A 12,240-nucleotide genomic window follows, 5' to 3' on the forward strand; every position below is an offset into this window, starting at 1 on the left:
ACCTAATAATAAACGTAACCAAGGAGGTGAAAGACCTGTGCTCTGAAAACTATAAAACTTTTTTTTTTTTAGGCTGTGTGCGAGGGCATGTGGGATCTTAGTTCCCTAACCAGGAATTGAAACTGCGTCCCCTGCATTGGAAGCATGGAGTCTTAACCACTGGACCGCCAGGGAAGTCCCTGAAAACTATGAAACATTGATGAAGGAAATTGAAGATGATACAAAGAAATGGAAAGGTATCCCATGTTCATGGATTGGAATAATTTTGTTAAAATATCCGTACTACCCAAAGCAATCTACAGATTTAATGCAATCCCTATTTAAAATACTCATGACATTTTTCACAGTAGAACAAATAATCCTAAAATTTATATGGGACCACAAAAGCCTCTGAATATCCAAAGCAATCTTGAGGAAAAAAGAACAAAGCTGTAAGTGTTACACTCCCTGACTTCAGACTGTACTACAAATCTACAGTAATCAAAACAGTATGGTACTTGCACAAAAACAGACTCATAGATCAATGGGACAGAATAAAGAGCCCAGAAATAAACCCACACACTTATGTTCAATTAGTCTTTGACAAAGGAGGCAAGAATATACAATAGAGAAAAGATAATCACTTCAACAAGTGGTGCTGGGAAAACAGCTACATGTAAAACAAGGAGATTAGAACATTTCCTCACACCATATGTAAAAATAAACTCTAAATGGGTTAAAAACCTAAATATAAAACCTGAAGCCGGGCTTCCCTGGTGGCGCAGTGGTTAAGAATCTGCCTGCCAATGCAGGGGACACGGGTTCGAGCCCTGGTCTGGGAAGATCCCACATGCCACGGAGCAACTAAGCCCGTGAGCTACAAGTACTGAGCCTGCGCGTCTGGAACCTGTGCTCCGCAACGGGAGAGGCCGCGACAGTGTGAGGCCCGCACACGGCGATGAAGAGTGGCCCCCGCTTGCCGCAACTGGAGAAAGCCCTCGCACAGAAACGGAGACACAACACAGCCAAAAATAAATAAATAAATTAATTAATTAATTAAAAACAAAACAAAACAAAACAAAAAAAACCTGAATCCTTAGAACTCCTAGAGGAAAACAAAAGCAGAACACCCTTTGACATAAAGTGTAGCAATATTCTTTTGGATCTGTCTCCTAAGGCAAAAGAAATAAAAGCAAAAATAAACAAATGGGGCCTAATTAGACTAAAAGCTTTCACACAGCAAAGGAAACCATTAACAAAGAAAAGACAACCTACTGAATGGGAGAAAATATTTGCAAATGATATGACCAACAAGGAGTTAATATCCAATATATATATAAATAGCTCATACAACTTAGTATCAAAAAAAACCAGTAGCCCAATTAAAAAATGGGCAGAAGACCCGAATAGACATTTTTCCAAAGAAGACATACAGATGGCCAACAGGCACAAGAAAAGATGTTCAATGTTGCTAATAATTAGGGAAATGCAAATCAAAACCCAGTGAGATATCACCTCACACATGTCATGGCTATTATCAAAATGTCTACAAATAACAAGTGTTGGTGAGGATGTGGAGAAAAGGGAACCCTCCTATGCTGTTGGTGGGAATGTAAATTGGTGCAGCCACTATGGAAAACAGTATGTAAGTTCCTCAAAAAACTAAAAACTAGAGATACCATATGATCCAGCAATTCCACTCCTGGGTATGTAAAAGGAAAACACTAATTTGAAAAGATATATGTACTCCAGTGTTCAAAGCAGCATTATTTGCAGTAACCGAGATATGGAAGCAACCTAATTGTCCATCAACAGCTACGTGGATAAAGAAGGTGTGGTATATATATACAATGGGATATTACTTGGCCATAAAAAAGAATGAAATTGTGCCATTTGCAACAACATATATGGACCTGGAATATATAATGCTTAGTGAAATAATTGAAACAGAGAAAGACAAATACTGTATGTTATCATTTATATGTGGAATCTGAAAAATAAACGAATAAACATAACAAAACAGACTCACAGTTATAGAGAACAAATTAGTGGTTACCAGTGGGGAGAGACGGGGGTAGAGGATTAAGAAATACAAACTATTATGTATAAAATAAGCTACAGGGTTATATTGTACAGCACAGGGAACATAGCCAATATTTTGTAATAACTTTAAATGGAGTATAATCTATAAAAATGTTAATCACTATGTTGTACACCTGAAACTAATATAATCGTGTAAATCAACTATACTTCAATTTTAAAAAAAGCAAGTACAGAATCAAAAAGTCTCAATCTTGGTGAGATACAATATCTTTTTATATTTTCTTACCTATCTTTCTTTTAAACATTTCCTACATAAGATCTTGAATTTGGCAGTTTATGTCTTTGGCATCTCTGTTTTAGACTGTCCTAACATGTTCTGTTGAGATAGACTGAGGTGTAGGGTATAGAATCAGAAGGGAATACAGTGGACATTCTGCAGCAGAGAGGCCAATGTTTAATTTTTCTTTGATGATTGTTCCTCCTTATTTAATTATGAGAGCTTCCCATGGCTAAGTAAATTATTTCTCAGTCACCTGAGAAGAGTAAGTTTTCCTTTTTCTTTTTTTTGGCCCAAAGTCCTTATCCTGTAAAGGTCAAAGTAGTAAAACACTTAACTGTCAAATCTTATGTCCTCTTTTTTTCCCCCACTCGCTAGTGTTTTCTAGGGATTGTTAGCACCTCTAAGCATGCCAAGGCTTTCTGGGAATGACTTGAAATCTTGCTTAGTAGTTTTGGGAGACATGATATGACTGAAAATGAGACTTTACTAATTTCACTAGCTCATGGGTCTCACTAACTGGAGGGAGTCCTGAAGAGACTACACATATGAAAGGAAACTTTCACTTTACTCTGTGTCAGGACTACCGTGAGCTGTTTCACAACCTCTGCCAGGGCAGAACAAACTAATTAAACTATGGAATGTTCTAAGGATCCAACTGGAGCCATTTCCCCAAATCTGACTGCTAAGCCTGTCTTGGAATAAGGACTGGGGATAAGATTCTGATGATATCACAACAGTGTCCCTCTTCACTTGCATTTATCTTTTTTTCTTTTTTAAAATTTTTATTTATTTATTTTTGGCTGCGTTGGGTCTTTGTTGCTGCACATGGGCTTTCTCTAATTGTGGCGAGCGGGGGCTACTCTTCATTGTGGTGCGTGGGCTTCTCATTGTAGTGGCTTCTCTTGCTGCGGAGCACGGTCTATAGGCGTGCAGGCTTCAGTAGTTGTGGCATGCGGGCTTCAGTAGTTGTGGCATGCAGGCTTCAGTAGTTGTGGCTCACGGGCTCTAGAGTGCAGGCTCAGTAGTTGTGGTGCATGGGCTTAGTTGCTCCGTGGCATGTGGGATCTTCCCAGGCCAGGGCTTGAACCCCTGTCCCCTGCAAGGGCAGGCGGATTCTTAACTACTGCTCCACCAGGGAAGCCCCTGCATTTATCTTTAATGCAATTTGGAAACCAAATTCAACTGGTAGATAGCAGGAAGCCAAAGGATCCTGAAAGACCACATAAGAAATGTGGTGAACCAAAGCCCTTTTGTAACAAGGAGAGCAAATCCTGAGACAGTGGCTCTGACAGCCTCACCTGCTATGGACTGAACCAGAGGCTTGGGCAGTGGAATCTCATTGGAAAAAAATGGACTTCGTTTTCCTTATTTTTTATTACCCCACTTTACCTTTTCCGTATATTTCTGTCTTCTAACACTCCTCTTAGCCCTGAGTTATTCTGATGTGCACCACTGCTTAAGAAGCACTGCCTAGATTTTACTTTCTACAGAAATATCACCCATAGGTAAATGTATATTAGCACATTCTCTTTTCTACTTTTTCTCTTGAAATCTGTTTTAGTTATCTATTGCTGCATAATAAATTAGCCCCAAACTGAGAGGCATAAATCAACATTTATTATCTCACCATTTCTGTGGGTTAGGAATCTGGGCATGACTTAGCCGGGTCCTCTGGTTCTGCGTGTCTCACAAAGCTGCAATGAAGGTGTTGGCTGGGACGGTCATCTCAGGACTTGGTTGAGTAAAGATCTGCTTCCAAGCTCACTCAAGTGGTTGTTGGCAAGATTTAGTTCCTCTCAGGTTGTTGGACTTAAGACTGCAGTTTCTCACGAGCTGTTATCAAAGGTTGCCCTGTGAGTTCCTTGCCACATGTGCCTCTCCATAGCACAGTTTACAATGTGACCACTGGTGTCATCACGGTGAGCAAGTGAGAGGTCAGGAGAGAGTTGAGAAAGAAAAAAGTTAAAATTTTATAACCTGATCACAGAAGTGACATCCCATCACTTTTTCTGTGTTCTGTTAATTAGAAGTGACTCACCAATTCCAACCTACACTCAAGAGAGCATTACACAGAGCATGAATAACAAAAGGCAAGATGATTGGCAGACATTTTTATTTTTTTAATTGAAGTCTAATTGACATCCAACAGTATATTAGTTTCAGGTGTACAACATAATGATACAGTATTTGTATACATTAAGAAATTATCACAATCTGTCTAGTTATGCTCTGTCACCATACAAAGTTATAAGAATTTTTTCTTGTAATGAGAACTTTTAAGATTTATTTTCTTAGCAACTTTCAGACTTGCAGTACAATATTGACTATAGTTACTATGCTGTACATTACATCCCCATGACTCATTTCTTTTATAACTGGAAGTTTGTACCTTTTGATCCCCTTCTCCCAATTTGCCCTCCCCTTAACTCCTCTCCACTCTGGCAGCCATCAGTCCGTTCTCTGTATCTGTGAATTTTGTTTGTTTTGTTTTTACATTTCACATACAAGTGAAATCATGCAGTATGTATCTTTCTTTGTCTGACATATTTCACTTAGCATGGTACCCTCAAGGTCCATCCATGTTGTCTCAAATGACAGGATTTCATTCTTTTTCTATGGCTGAGTAGTATTTTACTGTATATTTATACCACATCTTCTTTAACCATTCATCCATTGATGGACACTTAGGGTGCTTCCGTATCTTGGCTATTGTAAATAATGCTGCAGTGAACATAGGTGTGCATGTATCCTTTCAAAATACTGTTTTTGTTTTCTCTGGGTAAATACTCAGAAGTGGAATTGCTGGATCATATGGTAGTTTTATTTTTAGATTTTGAGGAATCTCCATACTGTTTTCCATATTGGCTGCATCAATTTAAATTCCAATGGGAGACATTTGAGAAGATGTCTACCACAGAATGTAAATTATTACATGAATGATATACAGTTTGGAAATTGGAACACATAGGGGTGTGACTCCTATTCCATAACTCTTGAAAGTAATATAACAACTTTAAAAATTCAGCCTGAATCTGATAGTCCCTATCCTGTTGGAATGGCAGGAAATTTGATCTCAGGCATTATTAGGGATCACCTTCACCCCAACACACAAACTCATAGTTATGCTGAGGTTCCAGGTTCATGAGCACCACCAAAGTCCTGGGGAAGCCCTTCAGATCAAACTCTTGAAACCTAGAAAATCCTTTACCTCTCCATGGTCTGGGGCTGGGTGGGGGTTTTCTTCCTCTTATTCTCTGCTGCCTCTCTAGACACTCTCTTCTCCCTTCCTTGAGGTACCTCTCCCATTAATCTGAGCCCTCCCTAACGACTGGAAGAGTCATTGACTTCAAGTGGACATTTCCAGCCTGTTCACATTCCTGAGTAAAAGAAATAACAAGGGTCCTGTCTTCTTGCTTATAATGGGGAAGGAAGGAAACATAAGAGAGTGGAACATTAACATCTCAAAATTAGCCTATTGGACAAGATGAAACCCCTTAGACACTGTTTAAATATTGTTTCACCAAGCTATTAATATAGTTGTTATTTTTAAATCTTTTTATTTTATATTGGAGTATAGTTGATTAACAATGTTGTGTTAGTTTCAGGTTTACAGAAAAGTGATTCAGTTATACATATACTTGAATCTATTTTTTCAAATTCTTTTCCCATTTAGGTTGCTGCATAATATTGAGCAGAGTTCCCTGTGCTATACAGTAGGTCCTTGTTGGTTATCCATTTTAAATATAGCACTGTGTATATGTCAATCCCAAACTCCCTAACTATCCCTCCCCTCCACCCTTTCCCCCTGGTAACCATAAGTTCATTCTCTAAGTCTGTGAGTCTGTTTCTGTTTTGTAAATAAGTTCATTTGTATCATTTTTTAAGATTCTGCATATAAGTGATATCATACAATATTTCTCTTTCTCTGTCTGACTTACTTCACTCAATATGACAATCTCTAGGTCCATCCATGTTGCTGCAAATGGCACTATTTCATTCTTTTTAATGGCTGACTAATATTCCATTGTATATATGTACCACATCTTCTTTATCCATTCCTCTTTCGATAGACATTTAGGTTACTTCCATGTCTTGGGTATTGTAAACAGTGCTGCAGTGAACATTGAGGTGCATGCATTCTTTCAGACCATGTTTTTCTCCAAATATATGCCCAAGAGTGGGATTGCTGGATCATATGATAGCTCTATTTTAAGTTTTTAAGGAACCTCCATACTGTTCTCCACAGTGGCTGTACCAATTTACATTCCCACCAACAGTGTAGGAGGGTTCCCTTCTCTCCACACCCTCTCCAGGATTTATTGTTTGTGGATTTTTTGATGGTAGCCATTCTGACTGGTGTGAGGTAATATCTCATAGTAGTTTTGATTAGCATTTCTCTAATAATTAGTGATGTTGAACATCTTTTCATGTGCCTCTTGGCCATCTGTATGTTTTCTTTGGAGAAATGTCTATTTAGGTCTTCTGTCATGTTTTGATTGGATTGTTTGTTTTGATGATATTAAGCCACATGAGCTGTGTGTAAATTTTAGAGACTAATCCCTTGTCGTTCACATCATTTGCAAGTATTTTCTCCCATTCTGTGGATTGTCTTTTTGTTTTGTTTATGGTTTTCTTTGCTGTGCAAAAGCTTTTGAGTTTAATTAGGTTCCATTTGTTTATTTTTGTTTTTATTTCCATTACTCTGGGAGACATATTGAAAAAGATATTGCTGTGATTTATGTCAGAGAGTGTTCTGCCTGTTTTACTGTAAGAGTTTTATAGTGTCCAGTCTCAAATTTAGGTCTTTAATCCATTTTGAGTTTATTTTTGTGTATGGTGTTAAAGAATGTTCTAATTTCATTTTTCTACATATATCTGTCAAGTTTTCCCAGCACCATTTATTGAAGAGGCTGTCTTTCCTCCATTGTACAGTCTTGCCTCCATTGCTGTAGATTAATTGACCATAGGTTCATGGGTTTATTTCTGGGCTTTGTATCCTGTTCCACTCATCTATATTTCTATTTTTGTGCCAGTATCATACTGTTTTGATGACTGTAGCTTTGTAGTATAGTCTGAAGCCGGGCATCCTGATTCCCTCTGCTGCATTTTTGGTTTTTATTTTCCTCTAGGTTGCTTTGGGTGTTCAGGGTCTTTTGTGTCTACATACAGATTTTACGATTTTTTTTGTTCTAGTTCCGTGAAAAATGCCATTGGTAATTTGATAGGGATTGCATTGAATCTGTAGATTGCCTTAGGTAGTATAGTCATTGATTCTGCCAATCCAAGAACATGGTATATCTTTCCATTTGTTTATGTCGTCTTCACTTTCTTTCATCAGTATCTTGTACTTTTCAGAGTACAGGTCTTTTGTCTCCTTAGGTAGGTTTATTCCTAGGTATTTTATTCTTTTTGATGTGATGGTAAATGGGATTGTTTCTTTAATTTCTCTTTCTGATCTTTCATTGTTGGTGTATAGAAATGCAAGAGATTTCTGTGTATTAATTTTGTAAACTGCGACTTTACCAAATTCATTGATGAGCTCTAGTAGTTTTCCGGTAGTGTCTTTAGGGTTTTCTGTGTATAGTATCATGTCATCTGCAAACAGTGATGGTTTAACTTCTTCTTTTCCAATTTGGAGTCCTTTTATTTCTTTTTCTTCTCTGATTGCTGTAGCTAAGACTTCCAAAACTATGTGGAATAAAAGTGGTGAGAGTGGGTATCCTTGTCTTGTTCCTGATCTTAGAGGAAATGCTTTCAGCTTTTCACTGTTGAGTATGATGTTAGCTGTAGGTTTGTCATATATGGCCTTTATTATGTTGAGGTATAGTCCCTCTATGCCCACTTTCTGGAGAGTTTTTATCATAAATGGGTTTTGAATTTTGTCAAAAGCTTTTTCTGCATCCAGTAGATGATCATATGGTATGTATTCTTCAATTTGTTGTTGTGGTGTATCACACGGATTGATTTGCGGATATTGAAAAATCCTTGCATCCCTGGGATAAATCCCACTTGATCATGGCGTATGATCCTTTTAATGTGTTTTTGGATTCTGTTTGTTAGTATTTTGTTGAGGATTTTTGCATCTATGTTCATCAGTGATATTGGCCTGTAATTTTCTTTTTGTGGTATCTTTGTCTGGTTTTGGTATCAGGGTGATGGTGGCCTCATAGAATGAATTTGGGAGTTTTCCGTCCTCTGCAATTTTTTTGGAACAGTTTCAGAAGGATAGTTAGCTCTTCCCTAAATGTTTGATAGAATTCACTTGTGAAGCCATCTGATCCTGGACTTTTGTTTGTTGGGAGTTTAAAAATCAGTTTCAATTTCAGTACTTGTGATTGGTCTGTTCATATTTTCTATTTCTTCCTGGTTCAGTCTTGAGAGATTGTACCTTTCTAATAATTTGTCCATTTCTTCTAGGTTGTCCATTTTATTGGCATACACTTGCTTGTAGTAGTCTCTCATGGTCCTTTGTATTTCTCTGGTGTCCTTTGTAACTTCACCTTTTTCATTTCTAATTTTATTGATTTGAGTCTTGTCCCTTTTTTTCTTCATGAGTCTGGCTAAAGTTTTATCAATTTTGTTTATCTTTTCAAAGAACCAGCTTTTAGTTTCATTGATCTTTGCTTTTGTTTTCTTCGTCTCTATTTCATTTATTTCTGCTCTGATCTTTATGATTTCTTTCCCTCTATTAACTTTTGGTTTTGCTTGTTCTTCTTTCTCTAGTTGCTTTAGGTGTAAGGTTAGGTTGTTTATTTGAGATTTTTCATGTTTCCTGAGGTAAGATTGTATTGCTATAAACTTCCCTCTTAGGTTTTGCTGCATGGGTTTTGCTGCATCCCATAGGTTTTGGATCATTGTGCTTTTGTTTTCATTTGTCTCTAGGTATTTTTTGATTTCCTCTTTGATTTCTTCAGTGATCCATTGGTTGTTTAGTAGCATATTGTTTAGCTTCCACATGTTTGTGTTTTACAGTTTTTTTCTTGTAGTTTACTTCTAATCTCATAGTGTTGTGGTCAGAAAAGATGCTTGATATGATATCAATTTTCTTAAATTTATGGAGGCTCGCTTTGTGGCCCAGCATGTGGTCAATCCTGGAAAATGTTCCATGTGCACATGAGAGGAATGTGCATTCTGCTGCTTTTGGATGGAATGCTGTATAAATATCAATTAAGTCCATCTGGTCTAATGTATCATTTGAGGTCTGTGTTTCATTACTGATTTTCTGTCTGGATGATCTGTCCATTGATGAAAGTGGGGGTTAAAGTCCCTCACTATTATTGTGTTACTGTCGATTTCTCCCTTTATGGCTATTAGTATTTGCCTTACATATTGAGGTGCTCCTATGTTGGGTACATATATATTTACAATTGTTACGTCTTCTTCTTGGATTGATCCCTTGATAATTATGTAGTGTCCTTCTTCATCTCTTATAACAGTCTTTATTTTAAAGCTTATTTTGTCTGCTATGAGTATTGCTACTCCAGCTTTCTTTTGATTTCCATTTGCATGGAATACCTTTTTCCATCCCTTCACTTTCAGTCTGTATGTGTCCCTAGGTCTGAAGTGGGTCTCTTGTAGACAGTGGGTCTTGTTTTTCAATCCATTCAGCCAGTCTATGTCTTTTGGTTAGAGCATTTAATCCATTTATATTTAAGGTAATTATCGATATGTATGTTCCTATTAACATTTTCTTAATTGTTTTGGGTTTGTTTTCATAGGTCCTTTTTCTTCCCTTCCGCTTTTGTTCTCTTCTCTTGTGGTTTGATGACCATCTTTAGTGTTGTTTGGGTTGCTTTTTCTCTTTTGTATGTGTATCTATTGTAGCTTTTGGGTTTGCTGTTCCCACGAGCTTTTAATATAGCAATCTATATATGTGCAGTGTTGTTTTAAGTTGCTGGTCTCTTTCTCCCCTAGAGAAGTTTCTTTAACATTTGTTTCAAAGCTGGTCTGGTGGTGCTGAATCCTCTTAGCTTTTGCTTGTCTGTAAAGCTTTTGATTTCTCTGTCAAATCTGAATGAGAGCCTTGCTGGGTAGAGTATTCTTGGCTGTAGGTTCTTCCCCTTCATCACTTTAAATATGTTGTGCCACTCCCTTCTGGCCTGTAGAGTTTCTGCTGAGAAATCAGCTGATAACCTTATGGGAGTTCCCTTGTATATTATTTGTCATTTTTCTCTTGTTGCTTTTAATATTTTTTCTTTGTCTTTAATTTTTGTCAATTTGATTACTATGTCTCTTGGCATGTTCCTCCTTGGGTTTATCCTGCCTGGGACTCTCTGTGCTTCCTGGACTTGAGTGACTGTTTCCTTTCCCGTGTTAGGGAAGTTTTCTGCTATTATCTTTTCAAATATTTTCTCAGGTCCCCTCTCTCTTTTCCTTCTGGGACCCCTATAATGCGAGTGTTGATGTGTTTAATGTTGTCCCAGAGGTCTCTTAAACTGTCTTCATTTCTTTTCATTCTTTTTTCTTTATTCTGTTCTGCAGCAGTGATTTCCACTATTCTGTTTTTCAGGTCACTTATCCATTCTTCTGCCTCAGTCATTCTGCTATTGATCCTTCTAGTGTATTTTTCATTTTAGTTATTGTTTTGTTCATCTCTGTTTGTTTGTTCTTTAGTTCTTCTAGGTCTTTGTTAAACATTTCTTGCATCTTCTTGATCCTTGCCTCCATTCTTTTTCCACGATTCTGGATCATCTTCACTCTCATTATTCTGAATTCTTTTTCTGGAAGGTTGTCCATCTCCACTTCATTTGGTTGTTTTTCTGGGTTTTATCTTGTTCCTTCATCTGGTACATAGCTCTCTGCCTTTTCATCTTGTCTTTCTGTGAATGTGATTTTTGTTCCACAGGCTGCAGGATTGTAGTTCTTCTTGCTTCTGCTGTCTGCCCTGTGGTGGATGAGGCTATCTAAGAGGCTTGTGCAAGTTTCCTGATGGGAGGGACTGGTGGTGGGTAGAGCTGACTGTTGCTCTGGTGGGCAGAGCTCAGTAAAACTTTAATCTGCTTGACTGCTCATGGGTGGGGCTGGGTTCCCTCCCTGTTGGCCGTTTGGCCCGAGGCAACCCAACACTGGAGCCTAGCTGGTCTCTTTGGTGGGGCTAATGGCAGACTCTGGGAGGGCTCATGCCAAGGAGTACTTCCCAGAACTTCTGCTGCCAGTGTCCTTGTCCCCATGGTGAGCCACAGGCACCCCCCACCTCTGCAGGAGACCCTCCAACACTAGCAGGTAGGTCTGGTTCAGTCTCCTACGAGGTCACTGCTTCTTGCCCTGGGTCCTGATGCGCACACTACTTTGCGTGTGCCCTCCAAGAGTGGAGTCTCTATTTCCCCCAGTCCTGTCGAAGTCCTGCAATCAAATCCCACTAGTCTTCAAAGTCTGATTCTCTAGGAATTCCTCCTCCCGTTGCCGGACCCCCAGGTTGGGAAGCTTGACGTGGGGCTCAGAACCTTCACTCCAGTGGGTGGACTTCTGTGGTATAAGTGTTCTCCAGTCTGTGAGTCACCCACCCAGCAGTTATGGGATTTGATTTTACTGTGATTGCGCCCCTCCTATCGTCTCATTGTGGCTTCTCCTTTATCTTTGGATGTGGGGTATCTTTTTTGGTGAGTTCCAGTGTCTTCCTGTCGATGATTGTCCAGCAGCTAGTTGTGATTCTGGTGTTCTCGCAAGAGGGAGTGAGAGCACGTCCTTCTACTCCGCCATCTTGGTTCCTCTCTGTATAATCTCTTTATCAGTTATCTATGTCATTCCCAGCTTTAATGTATGTGAATGTTATATCTTAGAGGACAGGAGATGTCACATTCCAATCCAGATTTGAGTGATAAATTATATTATGATGGGGTCTATTGTAGTTTTATTTTACCTTTAGTCATCAGATCCAAGGGCAGTTTTATTTTATTTTATTTTTATTTTTGCACTAAATAATTGTGATTTTATTTTTT

General features: G+C 38.4%; 1 protein-coding gene across 1 annotated transcript in view; it reads left to right on the forward strand.

Annotated features, from left to right (window-relative positions):
- The window catches only part of IL31RA (interleukin 31 receptor A), a 60,931-nt gene that overhangs the window by 21,307 nt on the left and 27,384 nt on the right, over positions 1 to 12,240 (forward strand). The gene's annotated exons all lie outside the window — the stretch shown is intronic.

Source organism: Balaenoptera musculus, chromosome 3 (assembly GCF_009873245.2).
Source record: "Balaenoptera musculus isolate JJ_BM4_2016_0621 chromosome 3, mBalMus1.pri.v3, whole genome shotgun sequence".
Taxonomy (NCBI): Eukaryota; Metazoa; Chordata; class Mammalia; order Artiodactyla; family Balaenopteridae; genus Balaenoptera; species Balaenoptera musculus.